The sequence below is a fragment of the Sphaerodactylus townsendi genome, linkage group LG02 (assembly GCF_021028975.2).
Source record: "Sphaerodactylus townsendi isolate TG3544 linkage group LG02, MPM_Stown_v2.3, whole genome shotgun sequence".
In the NCBI taxonomy this organism is placed as follows: domain Eukaryota; kingdom Metazoa; phylum Chordata; class Lepidosauria; order Squamata; family Sphaerodactylidae; genus Sphaerodactylus; species Sphaerodactylus townsendi.
This window is the reverse complement of record NC_059426.1, coordinates 178,039,218-178,056,698: the sequence shown is the minus strand read 5'-3', so window position 1 is coordinate 178,056,698 and position 17,481 is coordinate 178,039,218. Positions and strand designations below refer to the sequence as shown.

General features: G+C 46.3%; 1 pseudogene; it reads left to right on the top strand.

Annotated features, from left to right (window-relative positions):
* The first annotated feature begins 7,828 nt into the window (after window positions 1-7,828).
* Window positions 7,829-9,217, top strand: LOC125427219 (annotated as a pseudogene).
* Window positions 9,218-17,481: the final 8,264 nt, after the last annotated feature.

Sequence of the window (17,481 nt, the reverse complement as noted above, 5' to 3'; positions counted from 1 at the left end):
ATGGCTAAATGTTTAGGCTCTTTGTCTAGAAAAGTAGGACAGTAGAAAACAATAACTGATAAGGGGAGGTTGGGCCTAAGTTCATCATTAGCTGACCAAATACCAGCAGCAGCAGCAGCAAAAGAAGTAGAAGAAGCAGAAGAAGAAACAGAAGCAGAAGAAGAAGAAGAAGAAGAAGAGTTGGATTTATATCCCGCCTTTCACTCCTGTAAGGAGACTCAAGGTGGCTTACAAGCTCCTTTCCCTTCCTCTCCCCTCAACAGACACCTTGTGAGGCAAGTGGGGCTGAGAGAGTTCTGAGAGAACTGTGACTAGCCCCAGGTCACGCAGCAGGAATGTAGGAGCGCGGAAACACATCTGGTTCACCAAATAAGCCTCCACCACTCAGGTGGAGGAGTGGGGAATCAAACCCGGTCCTCCGGATTAGAATCCACCTGCTCTTAACCACTACACCACGCTGAAAGAAAGTACCCGATGACAGAGATGCACCAGAAGTAAACCTGAGCCCCAGAGATAAATTTAATATCACCACTTTTTACACAATCGTTGACAAACCTGAAATGCAGATGAGAAGGAGAGGAGAGGTATACAATGAAATAGCAGACAGATCTTCCTGTCTAAGTGATGTTCCAGATGGCGTCCCAAATGATGCCGCTTCCGCACCTGCTGAATCTGAACGGAATTCGCAGTGTTGTCAAAAGCAAATCGATGCTTATCCAGCTTATCCAGTCTTATACGCAACATTATGAGTTTCACTCATATGTTCACCATAAATTCAACGCAGAAAAAACTGCAGAAACTATGTTCAGTCATGCTGAACTTTACAACATAGTTGTAGAAGATAACATTGGCCCCTTCTGCACGGCGGCGGAAGGGATCGGGTTGGCGTAGATGACGCTGACCCGACCCCTCTGGGACCATTCGCATGAACGGTCCCAGAACCTCCCGGGACGACGGCGCAGAGCTGCGCCGTCGTCAGGGCGACCTACCTGTCCTGCGGCCCTCTGGCACGTCGCCGAGGCCAGGGGACACGCCCCCTGCCCTGCGCGACCGCTCCGGAGTCGCAGGGCAGAGGGGGCGTGTCCCCAGGCCTCGGTGACGCGCCAGAGGGCCGCAGGACAGGTAGGTCGCCCAGACATGGGGGGAGGGAAGGCGCCGTGGAGCCGCTGCCATTCGCACAGCAGTGGCTCCAAGCCGCCATTTTCCAAAAACCTCGCTGGGCAAGTGAGGTTGGAAAATGCCGGCTTTGCGCCGCTCGGGCGGCGCGGCTGCGAAGCAGCTGCGCCCCCTGTGCGAACGGCTCCCTGGGGACGGCGTTTTTGCCATCCCCAGGCCACCGTATTCCGCCCGTGCGGAAGGGGCCATTGAGTGTGCTTTTCCAGATGTAGAGATTGGCTTGCATATATTTTTAACACTGATTGTCACAAACTGCACAACTGAACATTTGTTTTCGCAGCTGAAGCATATCAAAACTCCAAACAGAATAACAACGCGACAAGACAGACTTGATGTCTTGTCTCTGCTTAGCATAGAAGCAGATTTGTTACGCCAGATTAATTTTGAGGACGATAAGAGATTTTGCCACTAAAAAAGTAGGAAAAAACCTTTCTAACCATAAATACCTTTCTAACCTTTCTAACCATAACCGCTCAGAGCCCTCCGGGGGTAGAGCGGTATAAAAAACCCATAAATTAAAATATAAATAAATAAATAAATAAGTAGCCAACAATCGTCTTTCCACCATTAACGTTGCAATGCTACGTATCTTTAAGGTTTTAGAAAACAATGAAATAAAGTGGTTGTGGTGGGTTTTCCGGGCTGTGGGGCCGTGGTCTGGTGGATCTTGTTCCTAACGTTTCGCCTGCATCTGTGGCTGGCATCTTCAGAGGTGTATCACAGAGGGAAATCTGGACACTAGTGGGTCCAGAAAGATAGCTAAATATTTGAAAGGGGGGTATACATTATCCATGTCCTGTAGGTAAGGAACCAATCAGTAAAGTGTTTGGGTGGAATTTGCTAAAGCGCAAAGTTCCCAGTTGATAGCATAGAAGGCTGTGCAGGTGGGTTTTCATGAAAGGGGTGCATTCACCAATACTGCTGCTGCTGCTGCAGGCAGAGGTGGGATCCAGCAGGTTCTCACCACCCCGAGAGAGGGTTGTTTTCATTATTTGTGTAAAAAAGCCGAGAGGGGGTAACTCATTGGGTCTTCTTTTCCGATAGAAATTCCATCAGGTCCAAAAATCATAACGTCCTGTTGTTTCCTATGTGGCTGGTTAGCGAAGGTAGAAAACGGGATAATTCTCCCTGTCGGGCTGTTTTCAAAAACATGCTTTTAGTAATATGGTATAAAGTTCCCTGTTTAAGGAAAGTCTCCCTTCTTTGATTTCTAGAAACAAAATTAAGCATTTGAAAGTATTAAGCTATTCTGACATGGGAACAGTCAATTAGAGTGAGAAGTCGCTTGTTTCGTGTTGGCAGTAGACCTATAGGACTTTGCTCTAGTGAGTTTAAATTAATGGACAGAAAGATACCAGCTGGAAATAAGGAACTTTTTTTTTAACAGTGAGAGTTTTTTACAGTAACAGATAAATTATTAATGCCCCGCCCCTGGAATGCCTGGCCACGCTCGCACATGCCCTACTTCAGCCCCAGCTCCTGCTATGCTTAATACCACTGTTTGAATCCCACCACCGTGGGAACCTGTTGCTAAAAATTTTGGATCCCACCACTGGCTGCAGGGCATGCAAATGTGAATCACTCCCTGGACTGATAAGCCCCACCCGCAATACAATACTATCAACTACATCTTTGCATAGCAAGTTCCACCCAAACACTTCCTGATTGGTTCCCCACCCTGGGACATGGACAATATATACCCCACTAAACATTTCCTTCTCACTGGACACACTGTGTCCAGACTTCGCTCTGTGATACACCTCTGAAGATGCCAGCCACAGATGCAGGCGAAACGTTAGGAACAAGATCCACCAGACCACGGCCCCACAGCCCGGAAAACCCACCACAACCAGTTGAATCCGGCCGTGAAAGCCTTCAACAATACAGTGAAATAAATGATGGTTTGTTTATGCATATGATAATGGTCTATATCTGTTTATTTGTGTGCCTACCTATCTCTACCCAGCAAAAACAGTACATTGTTGCACAATCTTTCTTTTGTTCAGAAAAGTGTTCCAACTTGAAACATTTGAAATGATAAGTTTTAACATTATTACTGGCAATGTTCCTTTATGGCAATTGAAAATATAAACTATTGAACATTTTCATTTTTCTACTGCCCAGCCCTAGTTACAAGCAAATAAGTTGCTTTTGCTATAAAATGTTAAATAAATTAAAATTTTAAGAACAGGCTATATCAGTGATGGCGAACCTTTTCGAGGCCAAGTGCCCAACCTGCAACCCAAAACCCACTTATTTATCGCAAAGTGCCAACACGGCAATTTAACCTGAATACTGAGGTTTTAGTATAGAAAAACTATTGTTTCCAAAGACACGCATTACACTGGAGTAAGCGCGTGGCAGGTAGTCGATATTTCTGGTTTGAAGCTAACCTGTGTAACGCTTCAAACGGGTGAATCACGATCCTAGGAGGGTTTACTCAGAAGCAAGCCCCATTGCCAGCAACCGAGCTTACTCCCAGGTAAAGGATCATGCTTTAGTTCTTTCCATGAATATCAGTAGGGTTTAACAGCGCTTAACAGGGTTACCTACACTGCTTCCCAAACTAGGTCTTAGGTTTAGTGCTAATAATCTCCCTGAAATAATTGCACTATTATCACATGACGAACTCTGTGCATGCGTACCCACAGAGAGGGCTCTGAGTGCCACCTCTGGCACCCGTGCCAGAGGTTCGCCACCACTGGGCTGTATTGTGAATATAAATTGTAAAAGATGCTCAGACTGGCTTGCAAGTAAATGGATCTTGCAAATGGAACTGTGCTTAGAGCATCAAGCAGACCCAATCCAGCCCTGGAGCTATTCTACTCTGGTTAAACAGTGCTGCTCAGTTCTTTATAAATGCCTTTTCAAAACGTAATTCGGATCAAATCACAACAAAAGACGCTACAAAAAATTAGAGTCCATGGCCACTAGGGGCCGCTCTGCTTCGACTCTCCTCCTGCAGACGAAATTGAATCATAACAAGCCAGCGAAGAGCGGCGCTCTTTTCTTTTATCTCTTTCGCTGCAGATTAAAAATAAAATTATAACACATGGTGGCACTCTAGTTCCATTCTTTTCTTTCTTTCCAAGAAGTTAAAATGATTCAACTGTGGCTATCGGACTTTGATCATCCTATGAGAAGACAAGAGTCGTTGGAAAAGACAATAATGCTAGGAAAAATCCAAGGGAGCCGGAAAACAGGAAGGCACAAATGTGACAGAATCACGGGTCGATTATATGCTGGTGTTGTGACCCGCAGCAAGGGTGCCTTGCAGCGAGAGGATAGTTTCTGCAGGGTGGAGATTTCTGTGCTGACTCCATCCAAGTTCTGTCCGCTGCCTGCACGGAGGCATGCAAACACCCCATTGGCAATGTAGGTTACTTTGTCCCAACTGCAACCCGCTGTACTTTGCCTGTGCGGAAGGGGCCTCAATGTAAGAGCAGGAGGTAAAGATAAAAAGTGTAGAGCCCGGAAAGGGGGGGGGGGGCAGCGTATTAAATTGAATAAATAAAAAACCAGATGTGATTCCAATCACAAAACAACAGGATCAGCAGATACACATAACAGATGCTCAGAGAGATCAGAGAGGTTCAAACGGATAAATAGTATGAAGTAAAGTTTATGCGTTTTGTTTCTAATCTATTCTCTCAATCTTCCTTTATCTGTAATTGATAATTCCATTGATTTATGACCGCGCTCACCCCTAACCTTCCTACCTTTACTTATTCGGTAAACTGAGAATTTAGGGGTGGGCTGGCAAAGAGGACCCTTTCAACTTTACCACTTCCTCGCATGTGGGCTCCCACTAGGGGCAATCCTCTCTCCGATATTGTTCCACATTTATATGCAACACTCTTCCGCTAAGTTGATCCGAGTTTTGGGCTTAGGTATTGTCAGCCTCACTGATGCCACTCTAGACATATCTTGTGGATGGATCGGCTGACTGGATACTGTCAAGTTCAGATATTTTGGCCAGTGGCTAGGCTGGGGAGGCATAAATGGATGGTTAGTTGCCGTCAGTCAGCCAAGAGTCTAGGGTGCGATCCCTTCACGCCTTTCATATTTATGGAGGTCTTCGCTCATGTCATGGCAAATGCTGCCCTCCTGATCTTTTCGCTACACCACCTTCACCTGGCGAATGGTCATTCCAGAGAGTGGTGGGATCCGCAGCAGGCTCACAGGTTCCCTGGTAGGAGTAGGTTCAACCTATTATTCTGTGTGTGCCGAGAGGTTACTCATTACTCGCGGCAGCTTGTGAGGTTACCACCTCTGGGTATGATTTTGCCAATGCGATTTTTTGCAGTATTCTAGTGACGCCTCCTCTCAGCAGGTAGGACTACAGAACTCTGAAGCAGTCTATGCAGGAGGTGCACTGCGTGCTGTGGAAAGGGTAGCCTGGCGCTTTCATGCGTATCTGCTTTCCCGCCTAAGCGCAGACATCATGCAGCTGCTGCTCTACCTGCCTGCATACGCCCCGCCCAGGAATGCAACCTCGCCACTGAATGTCTGCCACCGCTTCTCGGGCAGTAGCCCCACCCAGCCCCATTGCTCATGCTTAAGCCACAGTTTGAATCCCACCACCATGAGAACCTGTTACGAAATTTTTTGGATCCCACCAAAATGTTGTTAGGGTTACTGGTGTACTTCCTTAGTATTAGCCTTAGGTTCTCCCTCTAGCACATTGGCGTATATTCTTCGGGCTAGTCCTCCACGCCTGGCCATTTTCAGCTGTGCAAAACTGTTTTCTCTTGATTGATGTTGTGGGGTTTATAAGGGTCAGAAATCTCCAGTGAAGTTTTTCTGCTGCCGACATTTTGCTCTGCATCTGTGGCTTCGGTACATCTTCAGAGGATCTAATGGGTAGTAGATGACAGATGCAGGCAAAACGTCAGGAGAAAATGCTGCTGGAACACGGCCAGACAGCCCGGAAACCCCAAGGAACACCCCAGTGATTCCGGCCGTGAAAGCCTTCGACAATGCATTGTTTCCTGGATTGTTTGCTGTTCTTATTATTGGTTCCTTCTATTTGCACGTTTCACAAAACGAAATGCTTGGATCAGTGCTTTTCTTAGTCACAGCAATGAAGGGAGGCTTTGCAAGAGATGAGATGCACCAGATGAAAACGTAAACTGATGTGGCATGGCACCGTCTCTGCCTAACCTATATAACTGAGGAGCAAAAATGGTGTAAAGCCCGCTTTAAGTCTCCATTTCGGGATTGTAAAGATTACAAAGCTTATAAATGAAATCCAAATAAACAGGGAATTAAATTCATCAGAACCTTAAACTCATTTGAAAAGTCGGGAAATTTCTGGAGTTGCCAGAGGAACCTGGGAAACGCAGGGGTTTTGAAAGGAGGGAATCTCAGTATACTATCCACCACAGCAGCAGCCATTTTCCCCTGGGAAACTGGTCTCTGTTGTCTGGTTATCAGTTACAATTCCAGTCCTCCAGACCTCGTTCTCGGGAGGTTGGCAAAACCAGTACCCTAGTCATCGCTGTTGAACTAAGCAAGGGCCCCTTTGAATAGCAAGACAGGATAGCAAGATAAGCTTTGCATGAGAGGATATGATAAGCAAGATAAGCTTTGCATGAGAGCACCTGCAAATCAGAAAAGGAAAACTGCCATGCTTTTTTTTCGCGGAAGACACACCGCCCAGAAACATGGAGCTTTGTGCGTATTTATTCCGGGTGATGAATCCTTAACTGATAAAACCTAATTATTAAAATTACAGTATTATGCTCTTCGCCATTTCGATTTGTTCCCGGCCCTTTAAGAAAAAAAAATGCTAGCAGAATTCAAACGCAGTTGATGACGTTGGATCGTGCGGGATCGCCTCATAGAGATAGCCTCGTCCCTTCTTTATGCGTTGCGCAGTTAGAGCTCGACTCCGACATCGGCTCTGCAAGAAGCACGTTAGGCGAGGACGCCAGTACGCGTGCGCACTCATTCCCGGTCACTCTGAGGTAATCTTCTACCCGGAGCGCCCTTGCCCAGGCTCTTCCGGGATGGGTTGGCGCTGAAGCTTTCAGCGAGCGCTGCGCATGCGTTGAGGTTAGACTCTTTGCGCATGTGTATGGCGCAGGAGGGCCTTTTTGTTTCCGCACTTACGCACTCGGCCTTAACAGGAGGCGTGCAAGTTCCGTGCGCATGCCTACTAACAAGGGAGTGATTGTGAGCCTCGTGAGGGCGTGGCAGAGAGGCGGGGCCAGCCGGGGGAGGGCGTGCTGGTGCAACCCCAGTACGCGTGCGCGGTGCCGGCCTGTCAGGCTCGGAAGGACAGGACGGCGCGTGCGCACTCCCCTCCCTCCCTCGGCGGTTGGGGCGGTGCCTCTTTCGCAGAAGCCCGTCAGGCGAGTTGCGTGCGCATGCGCCCTGCAGCCGGCCGCCGCCGTGAGCCAGCCGGGGAGTTTTGTGAGGGAAGAGGCGAGGCGGGGAGGCCGCCCCTCCAGAGCCCCGCGGACGGGCCGAGAAGCGGCGCCGGCGCGGACCCAGGTAACGGGAGGGCGGGTGGGAGGAGCGAGGCCCGCCGCCCCTTCCCCCCCCTCCGCCGCCGCCGCCTCACGGCGCCGTTGCCTGACCGGCCGCCGCTCTCCTTTCTCGCCCCTCAGCCGCCCGCGAGAGCCGTTGGACGCCCCTGAGGGAGGAGCCGGGGGGGGGGCACCAGAGCCTGGCAGGCGCCGGGACCTCCCGCCCTTCGGAGGACACGCCCTTCGGAGGACACGCCCCGCCCCCTTTTGCTGTGTCTTCGGGGCGCCTTCCACGTGGGACTCCTCGGGGCAGAGCCTGTCGGCGCCACCCCCAGCGGAGCTCTGCTTGGGGAGGGGGCGCCTCCTCTCCCTTCCCCACCCCCTCCGGGGACGCCCACTGGCCGACCTCCACGGCTGCCGTGCTTCTGGGCCCCCCACGTGGTGCCCTGCGTGGGCCTCCCCTCACCCGGCCCCCCTGACCCCCGCCCTCCCGTGGATGCCGGCGTCCCCCCACCCGCCGCCACCATGGGCAAGGTGCTGTCCAAGATCTTCGGCAACAAGGAGATGCGGATCCTGATGCTGGGCCTGGACGCGGCGGGCAAGACCACCATCCTGTACAAGCTGAAGCTGGGCCAGGCGGTCACCACCATCCCCACCGTGGGCTTCAGATCGCGGAGACGGTGACGTACAAGAACGTCAAGTTCAACGTGTGGGACGTCGGGGGCCAGGACAAGATCCGGCCGCTGTGGCGGCACTACTACACGGGCACGCAAGGCCTGATCTTCGTGGTGGACTGCGCCGACCGGGACCGCATCGACGAGGCCCGGCAGGAACTGCACCGCATCATCAACGACCGGGAGATGCGCGACGCCATCATCCTCATCTTCGCCAACAAGCAGGACCTTCCGGACGCCATGAAGCCGCACGAGATCCAAGAGAAATTGGGCCTGACGCGGATCAGGGATAGGAATTGGTATGTTCAGCCGTCCTGCGCCACCTCGGGTGACGGACTCTATGAAGGGCTGACATGGCTAACATCTAACTATAAATCCTAATGGTTACTGAAACAAAACACTATTATTAGTCTTCAAGAGAGTTTAGAGGAGGAAAAATAAATACTGTGTGGCTTCACAGAAAAGAATTCTTCTTCATACTAAAATGTTCAAAAATTAAGCATCTGTAGGATTATGATGATTGCTCACCCTTTTTTCAGTTACCGCCCTCTTCTTCTGCGCACTTCACTGGATCTCCAGTTTAATGCAATTCTTGCTTGGTGTTAAGATGCTCTAGTCTGCAGCTGTGACTGAACACAAGCATTTTGTTTCTGTGGCAGACTTCCAGCGGGGACAGAGGACACAGGTTATATAGCCCTTGTCCTAATAGTTTGACTTAATTTGTTTGACTACAGGGGCTGAGATATCCCTTTTTTTAATATATGCTTTCTGATTCTACTTCTCTTCCCACCCCCCTCCGTTATCATCAGCTGTAGATTTGCTTCTTTTTGCATCCTGGCAGAATATGTTGGTAGGTCTCTGTTATCTAGTAAACTGCAAAGCATTGCTTCTGAACAAACCGCATCCTGTCCTCTTTACGGCAAAAGTTTACTTGTAATTACGAGGAGGATTAAAACGTTGATCTCGCTTATCTGGTAATGGGTAGTTAGAAAGATACTATTTGGAACAAAGATATGGGTTCTTATTGGACCAGGTGCTTACTAGGCCTGAGATTAACTAACGTAAGAACCAAAAATCAAAATGTTAGCTGTAGAGAGTGATGAACCAAGCTACCATGCATGAATTAGGGTGCAAATAAGTTCCATTCTAAATAGCAACCACATACAGGACGATTGAAGACTGCTGTCGAACCTGTAATTCCTGTATTTTATAGTGTAAGGTTAATTTTTCAGCTGCCATATTAACTAGCTACATGACTCTTGGTGCAAAAATGTTTTCTTTCCATAAGACACAGCAATAATTTGTACGGATCACTGTGGGACGTGTGAAGGTTTTTCTGAAACACATGCACGCCTGTAGTCGACTTGAATGTTAGAACTATTCCTGTCTTAACAGTTGAGATGAAAATGGCAGTATCATAATTGGTCTGAGAGCTTCTTAGAACTTTAGGTTAAATATTTTTAGATATCTCTCTCTCTCTCTCTCTCTTTTGGCTTCTAAGACACATCTATGCTAACTTGGCATCTGCTCCTGTATCATGATTTGAACTCATCGTTCTTAGAACGCATTATAACGTATCAAAACGATAGCGAGGGTGTGAGGACCGGACCCTGTTTTGCTGGTGCCATTAACTGAAACGAAATAGCTGAGTGGCTGGTGTCCCATGCTTAACTCCATCTCTTTTCCATTCCCTAGTAGAACTAGGTCCTCTCAGGCAGGTAGCCACAGCCAAGCTCTGGGCTTCTGCTCTAGTCGTACTTTATTTGATCTGGGTCGGGCTCCTTGTCGATGCAGTTCTATGCAAAGTTATTCCTCTCTAAACCAACTGAACTCAATAGGCTCAGAGTGGACTAACTGCTTAGGATTGCCAGGTAATCCTTTTCTTTCTAAAGCCCTTGGGAAGAGTAGTTACTCAGTAGGGGAGTGAAGAGTGAGCGAACGACTATGAATGTAAACTTCCAGGTTTCGTTTTTCAAGGGCAGGCAGGCGTCTTTTGCCATATCACACTTTTTTTGTTTTTTTGCATGTGTCTGATTTTCAGTTGTGTGTGGTAGGGGGTGGGGAAATGATTGTGAATTCAGGTTAGCATCAAAATGGTTTCAATCAAGTATTAATACTGGGTGCAAAAAAAATGTAAAGCAGCTGGTTCTTATTCAGCCTTAAGGATTAATTTCAGATTTCCTCAAGGAGTAAAACTCGTCGTGAGGAATTTTAGGAATGTATTGCTACAAAACCAGAAGAAAATTGCTTTTTTAAAAAAATGGGTATAAGTTTAAAATTGGGGCATTATGCTACACTTCTGCAGAAAGTGTTGATTTTGCTGTTGCCTAAAAATTCATTGTGGGATTCTATTGCTTTGTACCCAAAGATGTTTAACAGGGACAAAAGCTAATGAGGAATTCACTTCTTGAAAACTGGAATCCTTTCAAGCAGATCACTTGCAACAGAAAAATAACTTGACTCCCTAATTCTGAATATGCTTATACTGTAGCGCCTTTTTCCTTTTTAAGTGTCCCAAATCTAGTGGGAATGTTTACTCAAAATTAAGAGTCAGAACAACAAAAATTAAATTGGTTTTAGTGAGAAATGCGATCAGTTGTTCAGGAAACAAAGTTCCTACTAAAGTAAAAAAAAAGAAGTGAACTAAATTGCTACTTTTAGCTGTGTTGAAAAAACTACCTTTTCTAGGCAACTTTGTTGAAGAATGGGGGATACAAAACAAAAAAAGTCTGTAAACCATTAACCATTTTCTTCTGGAATAATTAAAGCCAAGCACAAAGTAGTTGCCTACACTGGAAAACTTGAAGATCTGTTCATGGTTCTCAAAACTTTGTTGTAAATCTTAATTGCAGTGAAAACATGGCTGGTTTTACCTTTGGTGTTGAATTTATTGTATCCTTTTCAATAAACCGGGGCAGAATCAAATCATCCTACAACTTCTGCGTTAAGTGGAATTCCTAACTGCGTACTTCTTTTTGATTCCTCTGGGTATATCAGTTTTGTGGGTTAAACGAATAAACTTTTTAATGAAAGTCTCCAGTTTGGGTGAACACTGTGAAGTTGAGTGAAATGTGTGGCAAGTGCATCAAATAACTTTTCCTACTGAGCTAAATTGGCAAAGGGTCCCTTTTTTAAACATCCTCCTTAAAAGAACCAGAGTTTTGTCGTTCTGGTTTCCACTTCGGCATCAGAACAATGGCTTTAAGCATTCATCCCCATCTTGCAAGATTAAATGCCATCTCTAAGGTTTCCGGTTCTTTTTTTAAAAAAAGGTGGTTCAGTATATCCGAGTTCTATGTTCATGTGACTCTATAAAGTGCAACTGAGTACATTTTTGAATGGCGTTAACTGTGTCTGATAAGTGAATGAGTCTGTAGACTGTGATCTCCCTGAATAAAATAAACAGGGTTTTTTGTGTTTGCGGTATGGTTGTAGTGTTGGTTTCGCGAAACTCTAATAAGCAGAAAATAAAGCGATTATACAGTGCAGTTCTCCTGTTATGATTGTATGTAAGAGAACAATGGGTAACAAAATGCCAGCTCCTGGAAGTTTGCTTCCTCTAGCAGGTTTTGAAAAGTTCACCTCAAGGATGTTTCCTGATGGAACGAGGGTCTTGGGGACTTATTGTTAGCTGAACTATAACTTAATTAGCTGTTCAGTGCAAGAGCACCTCTGATTCCACATCCTGTTCTCCAGCTAATCAAACATACACAGTAACATGGAATGCCGTCTTAAGGATCGTAAAAAGTATGCATAGCAGCAAAAGAAAATTGGAATAAGTTATTTACTCCAGATATATTGGAGTAAGTTATTTAAGAGCCCTGTGGCACAGAGTGATAAGCTGCAGGACTGCCGTTCAAGCTCTGCTCATGTTCAATCCCGACGGCAGTCTGTTTCAGGTAGTCCAGGGGCTTCAGATGTTCATGGACTACAATTCCCATCAGCCCCTGCTGGCATGGCCAAATCTAAGAAGCAGAAAATAAAGTGACTCTACAATACAGTTTTCCTGTTGTGATTGTACGTAAGAGAACGATGGGTAACAAAATGCCAGCTCCCGGAAGTTTACTTCCAATTGGCCATGCCAGCAGGGGCCAATGGGAATTGTAGTCCATGAACATCTGAAGCACCAGAGTTGGACACCTCTGAAGTCGCCGGACCAAGGTTAACTCAGCCCCACCCTTCCGAAATCAATAAACTGAGTATCCAGCTTCGCTGGGGGTGAAGTGTAGATGGCTGTGGAAGGCAAATGGCTAACTACTTTGTAAACGAAGTCTGCCTAGTACATCGCACAAAAGGGAGCCGCTGTCAATCTGAGTGGGCCACCTTGACCTTGATGGACCAGTGGTCTGATTCATTAAAAGGCACCTTGATGTGTTCAGCAGCTCGGAAGGAAGAATGGCCTGGAAGAGGAAGGCACGTTTCAAAAAGAGGTTGGAAAATATGAATAATACCAAGCAAAAAACGTCAAGGTTCTGTGATGGAAACCTCAGAAAGGGATACCAAAGAATGAAACCTGCAAAGCTCATTTTGCTACCAGGGAGCAATAAAAGGGTAACTCGTGGTTTGAGCAGCATATCCGGTCAGCTTCTAGAACTGGATCCCTGCAGTCTCGTTCTGTGCACGTTTAATTGTGAGTGGCTGTGCCTACAACCGCAGTCTGCGCTGGCTGGCTTTGAGGGAACCCAGTGATGGTGCAACTGAGTTAACATCGTGGGAGATTCATGCAGATAGATATGAGGTTAAGCAAAAATGGGAGTATTGTCGAAGGCTCACGGGTCGAATCACAGGTGTTGGTGGGTTTTCCAGGGTTGTAGCCGGCCGTGCGGTTCCAGTAGCAGTTTCTCCTGACGTTTCTCCTGACGCTACCAGCCACAGATGCAGGCGAAACATCAGGAGAAAATGCTACTGGAATACGGCCATATAAGCCAGGAAACCCACAACACCCTAAAAAATGGGAGGTGGTTCTTTGGAGAGGCATTTGGGCCTGGCAGTTGCCACGCAATACTTTAAGCCAGTTCCACGTAAACCAGAACTCTCGTGGGCTCTGTATACGTTATTCGCAGACCTGTAAAAAGGTAATGCATATACCGTGATATAAGCTCGAATTTTTCGCACATTTTGTGCTCGAAAAGCCCCCCTTGACTTATAATGAAGTCATCAGGGGTGTATTTCTTAAAAAAAAAAAAAAAATATTTTAGGGTTTTTACTTTGTCGGCCGTCAGGGGGCACAGTTTTTAGGCTAGCGGCACCAGAATTTCAGGGATTTTTCAAGAGACTCTCCTAATGATACCACCCAAGTTTGGTAAAGTTTGGTTCAGGGGGTCCAAAGTTATGGACCCCCAAAGGGGGTGCCCCATCCCCCATTGTTTCCAATGGGAGCTAATACCCTGTTTCTCCTAATATAAGGCATCCCCAAAAAATAAGACATAGTAGAGGTTTTGCTGAAGTGCGAAATATAAGGCATCCCCCAAAAGTAAGACATAGCAAAGTTTTTGTTTGGAAGCATGCCTGACGAACAGAACACAGGAAAAATAAGACATCCCCTGAAAATAAGACATAGCACCTCTTTGGGAGCAAAAATTAATATAAGACACTGTCTTATATTCGGGGAAACACAGTAGTAGATGGGGCTACATTTTGAGGGTCCATAACTTTGGACCCCCTGAACCAAACTTCACCAAACCTGGCTGGTATCATCAGGAGGGTCTCCTAAAGATACTCTGAAATTTTGGTACTCCTAACATAGACATTCCTCCCCTGACCAAAAATCCAGTTTTGAAGGATTTTCACTCTTTTAGCTTGGTTACTGGTTGAGCTAAGGTTTTTGAACTTTTAAAGTTATTGTTGAGACCATATTGTTTCTGTTGACTCCCTTTTCCACTTACAGAGCTAGTTTACTGTTTTTCTTTGAAATAAATATTCAAAAATAATTAACCTACTGATGCCTCAATTAATGTAGCTTTATTGGTATCTATTTTTATTTTTGAAATTTACCAGTAGCTGCTGCATTTCCTACCCTCGACTCATATGAAGCTCTAATAAGTTTTCCCAGTTTTTTTGTGGTAAAATTAGGTGCCTCGACTTATATGCGGGTCGACTTATACACAAGTATATACGGTAAATAGATTTTGGCCAGCTGACCAAATTGCTCAACTTTTAAATATATGATTGCTTTGTGAATTGCTTCCATACTCAAAAGGAACATCGAAATGTCAAAGTTAAAGCTGGAAGAGTTTCTACTGTGTCATCCACTCAGTTGAACATGAATATTGTTTTGTTCGTGAATTGTCTTCTCCCATACAAATACAGGGCTTCGTCCAAGTGAATGTTCTGAAAATGTTAAAAATGTAACCTCCATTGTCAGTGACGATTCCAGAGCCAAATGGGAAAGATCAGAGTTTTAAGCAGGAGCCGAGTCGTACTTTGTAAACCAAACTTATTTCTTGGAAATCAGAGTGCTGTGTTGGTTTTGAATACAAGAACGCCATTTGCCCAGAAACCTTTCTAATCTCTAGGAAGGTTTTGTAACTTGATGTAAAAAAAAATTAACTCAAGTCCTGTCTAATTGGAGTTGTATGGTGTGAGAGAAAGTTCTGAATTACACATTGTGCTTTTAGATAAGAAACCAAAGACAAAACAGGAAACCATCCCTAGTGCTTTTTAATATAAACTTTGTGTACTGAAGACATCCCATGTTGGGATACTCCCTTACGCGTAAGCCTCTCCAATTTCACAAGGAATAATTAAGCAGTTCTTCATTACGTCCCGTCAGATGTGCCAACACTCCACTGGAAATGTATTGCATTTGGGTTACAGTTAGTTTATGCAGACTTTTTTCCCATCTGGTGAATGGTGATTCTGAATTTGCACATCCTGCTTACCATTTCATACAGCGGTCAAGAAGAAGAAGAAGAGTTTGGATTTATATCCCCCCTTTCTCTCCTGCAGGAGACTCAACGGGGCTTACAATCTCCTCTTTTGTCTTTCCCCTGCTCACTACAAACACCCTGCAGAGGTGGCTGGGGCTGAGAGAGAGCCTGGTAGCTGTGGGACTAGCCCAAGGTCACCCAGCTTGCGTGTGTGGGAGTGTACAGGCAAACCTGAATTCCCCAGATAAAACCCTCCTCATTGAGTCGGCAGAGGTGAGCCACCAAACCCGGTTCCTCCAGATTAGATACACAAGCTCTTAACCTCCTACGTCATTGCTGCTCCACATGCGTGGAGGTACATGCGTGGCTCTGAGAACTGCCCCCTGATTGTGGTGGGTCGCTGCTGAGATCCAGCGTGCAGGCCGCGGTTAAGAGCAGAGTTAGGATTCTAATCTGGAGAACCGGGTTTGATTCCCTATCCCTCACCTGAGTGGCAGAGGCTTATCTGGTGAACCAGATGTGTTTCCATACTCCTGCATTCCTGCTGGGTGACCTTGGGCCCGTCATGGTTCTCTCAGAACTCTCCCAGCCCCACCAACTTCACAAGGTGTCCTCTGTGGGGAGAGGAAGGGGAAGGAGCTTGTGGAGGACTGGGGAATCAAACCTGGTTCTCTGGGATTAGTGTTCGCTGGCACTCTTAAACTCCCAACCATGAGTGGCTCGTGTAGTGCAGTCTCGACTAGTAAACCCACTTGCCCAGGACAGAACCCCACCTCTTGAGACAGGAAAAGTGTCTTGTTCTCGCGTGGCCTCCTCATTCCTCTTTAACCCATTTAGACCAGGAATTGCCACCTGAACCAGGTGATACATTCTGTTCCACTGCGGAGTTGTTTTTTTCCACGTTTTTCCTGGTTTCTGATGTTAGCTTTCCTGGTATCGTCATTCAAATCTATTGTGTTTTTTTTAGCCTGATGTTGACTTCCCTCCCTGTAATTTTATTCTTACTGCAGAATTTATAGAGTGTCATAAGACAATCTCTCACTCTGAGCTTAAAGAGAGCGCTGGACTCCTGCAGCCAGTCTATTCCTTGTAAACCTTGTTGATCCTTGGCGTGGTCGCGGACTTGAATCCTGGGTTCTCAATCGTTATCATTCTTGAAAAGGTCATGACACTGCGAAAGCATGTATGATGAGCTGAAGGCAATTGATGTTCTTTGCATGCCTCCATCAGGAGGTTTGCTGTGCCACAAACCAGTCACCTGAATTCTGAAGGACAATAAAAGTAAAAGTTAGTTTTAATTTACTTAACTTTAATCACATTTAATAGGCAGCCCCTCCCCTTTCCGGAGAAGCATTCTGAGCGGGAGGTGGAATCACTGCTCTCATAGTGAAGGGTGTACAACCTGGTCCCGGAATAATAAATAAAGACAAAGGAACTTATAGTGGACTATAGAAGGAATAGCTCAGAAATACAGCCCTTAATCATGAAAATGGAGATCACAGATGGGTGGCTGGGTCTTAAAATTCTCTAAGGCGTCATGATTAGCAGAGGACTCGACCAAATGGGGCGTACAGGATCGCCGCCAGGGTTAAGAAGGCCCAGCAAAAGACTGTACTAGCTAAGACCATATAAGGAAACAAATAAACTGAATGGAAAACTCCTGAGGTCCTTTTACCGCTGTGCTATGGAGAGGCCCTGAACTCACTGCATCTCCGTGTGTATGGTTCAGGGCTGCAGTGGCATGAGTGGCAGATAGGAAGGCGCTCCTGTAAGGGTGACTAGCTCATTGCTCAGAGGATTATCCGCTGCCCTCTCCTCTCCTTGGGTGAACCTCTATAATTCCCTAAGCCCAAAGAAAGTCTAATATTCAGGAGAGACCCGTGCCTCCAGCACACTCTCTTTTGGAACTGTGACCATCCTGCAGACTTGGTTACAGAGGCCCCATCAAAACTAGGACAAAGAGGCTTAGAGACAGCTTCTACTCTAGAGCTGTGGCTATGCTGAACTCTGCGGCTTCGTGTCAATGTGTTTGGGGCTGTGTAGGGATGGGTGGAGGAAGGGGAAAGTGAGGATGGGGTATGAGTCTGAAATTGTGTGCATCGAGGAATGCTGCTGTAAATTTCAAGGAAGTGCGTTCACAATGACAAGCAAAATGCCATGCTTGGGACAGCCCTACATGATAGTTTAAAATACATATAAATCAGACATCTATTTTTTTTGGAAAAAAACACATTCCATCAATTCAATATTTCAGCTGATCCTAACAGGGTATAGAATACACCAATGTCC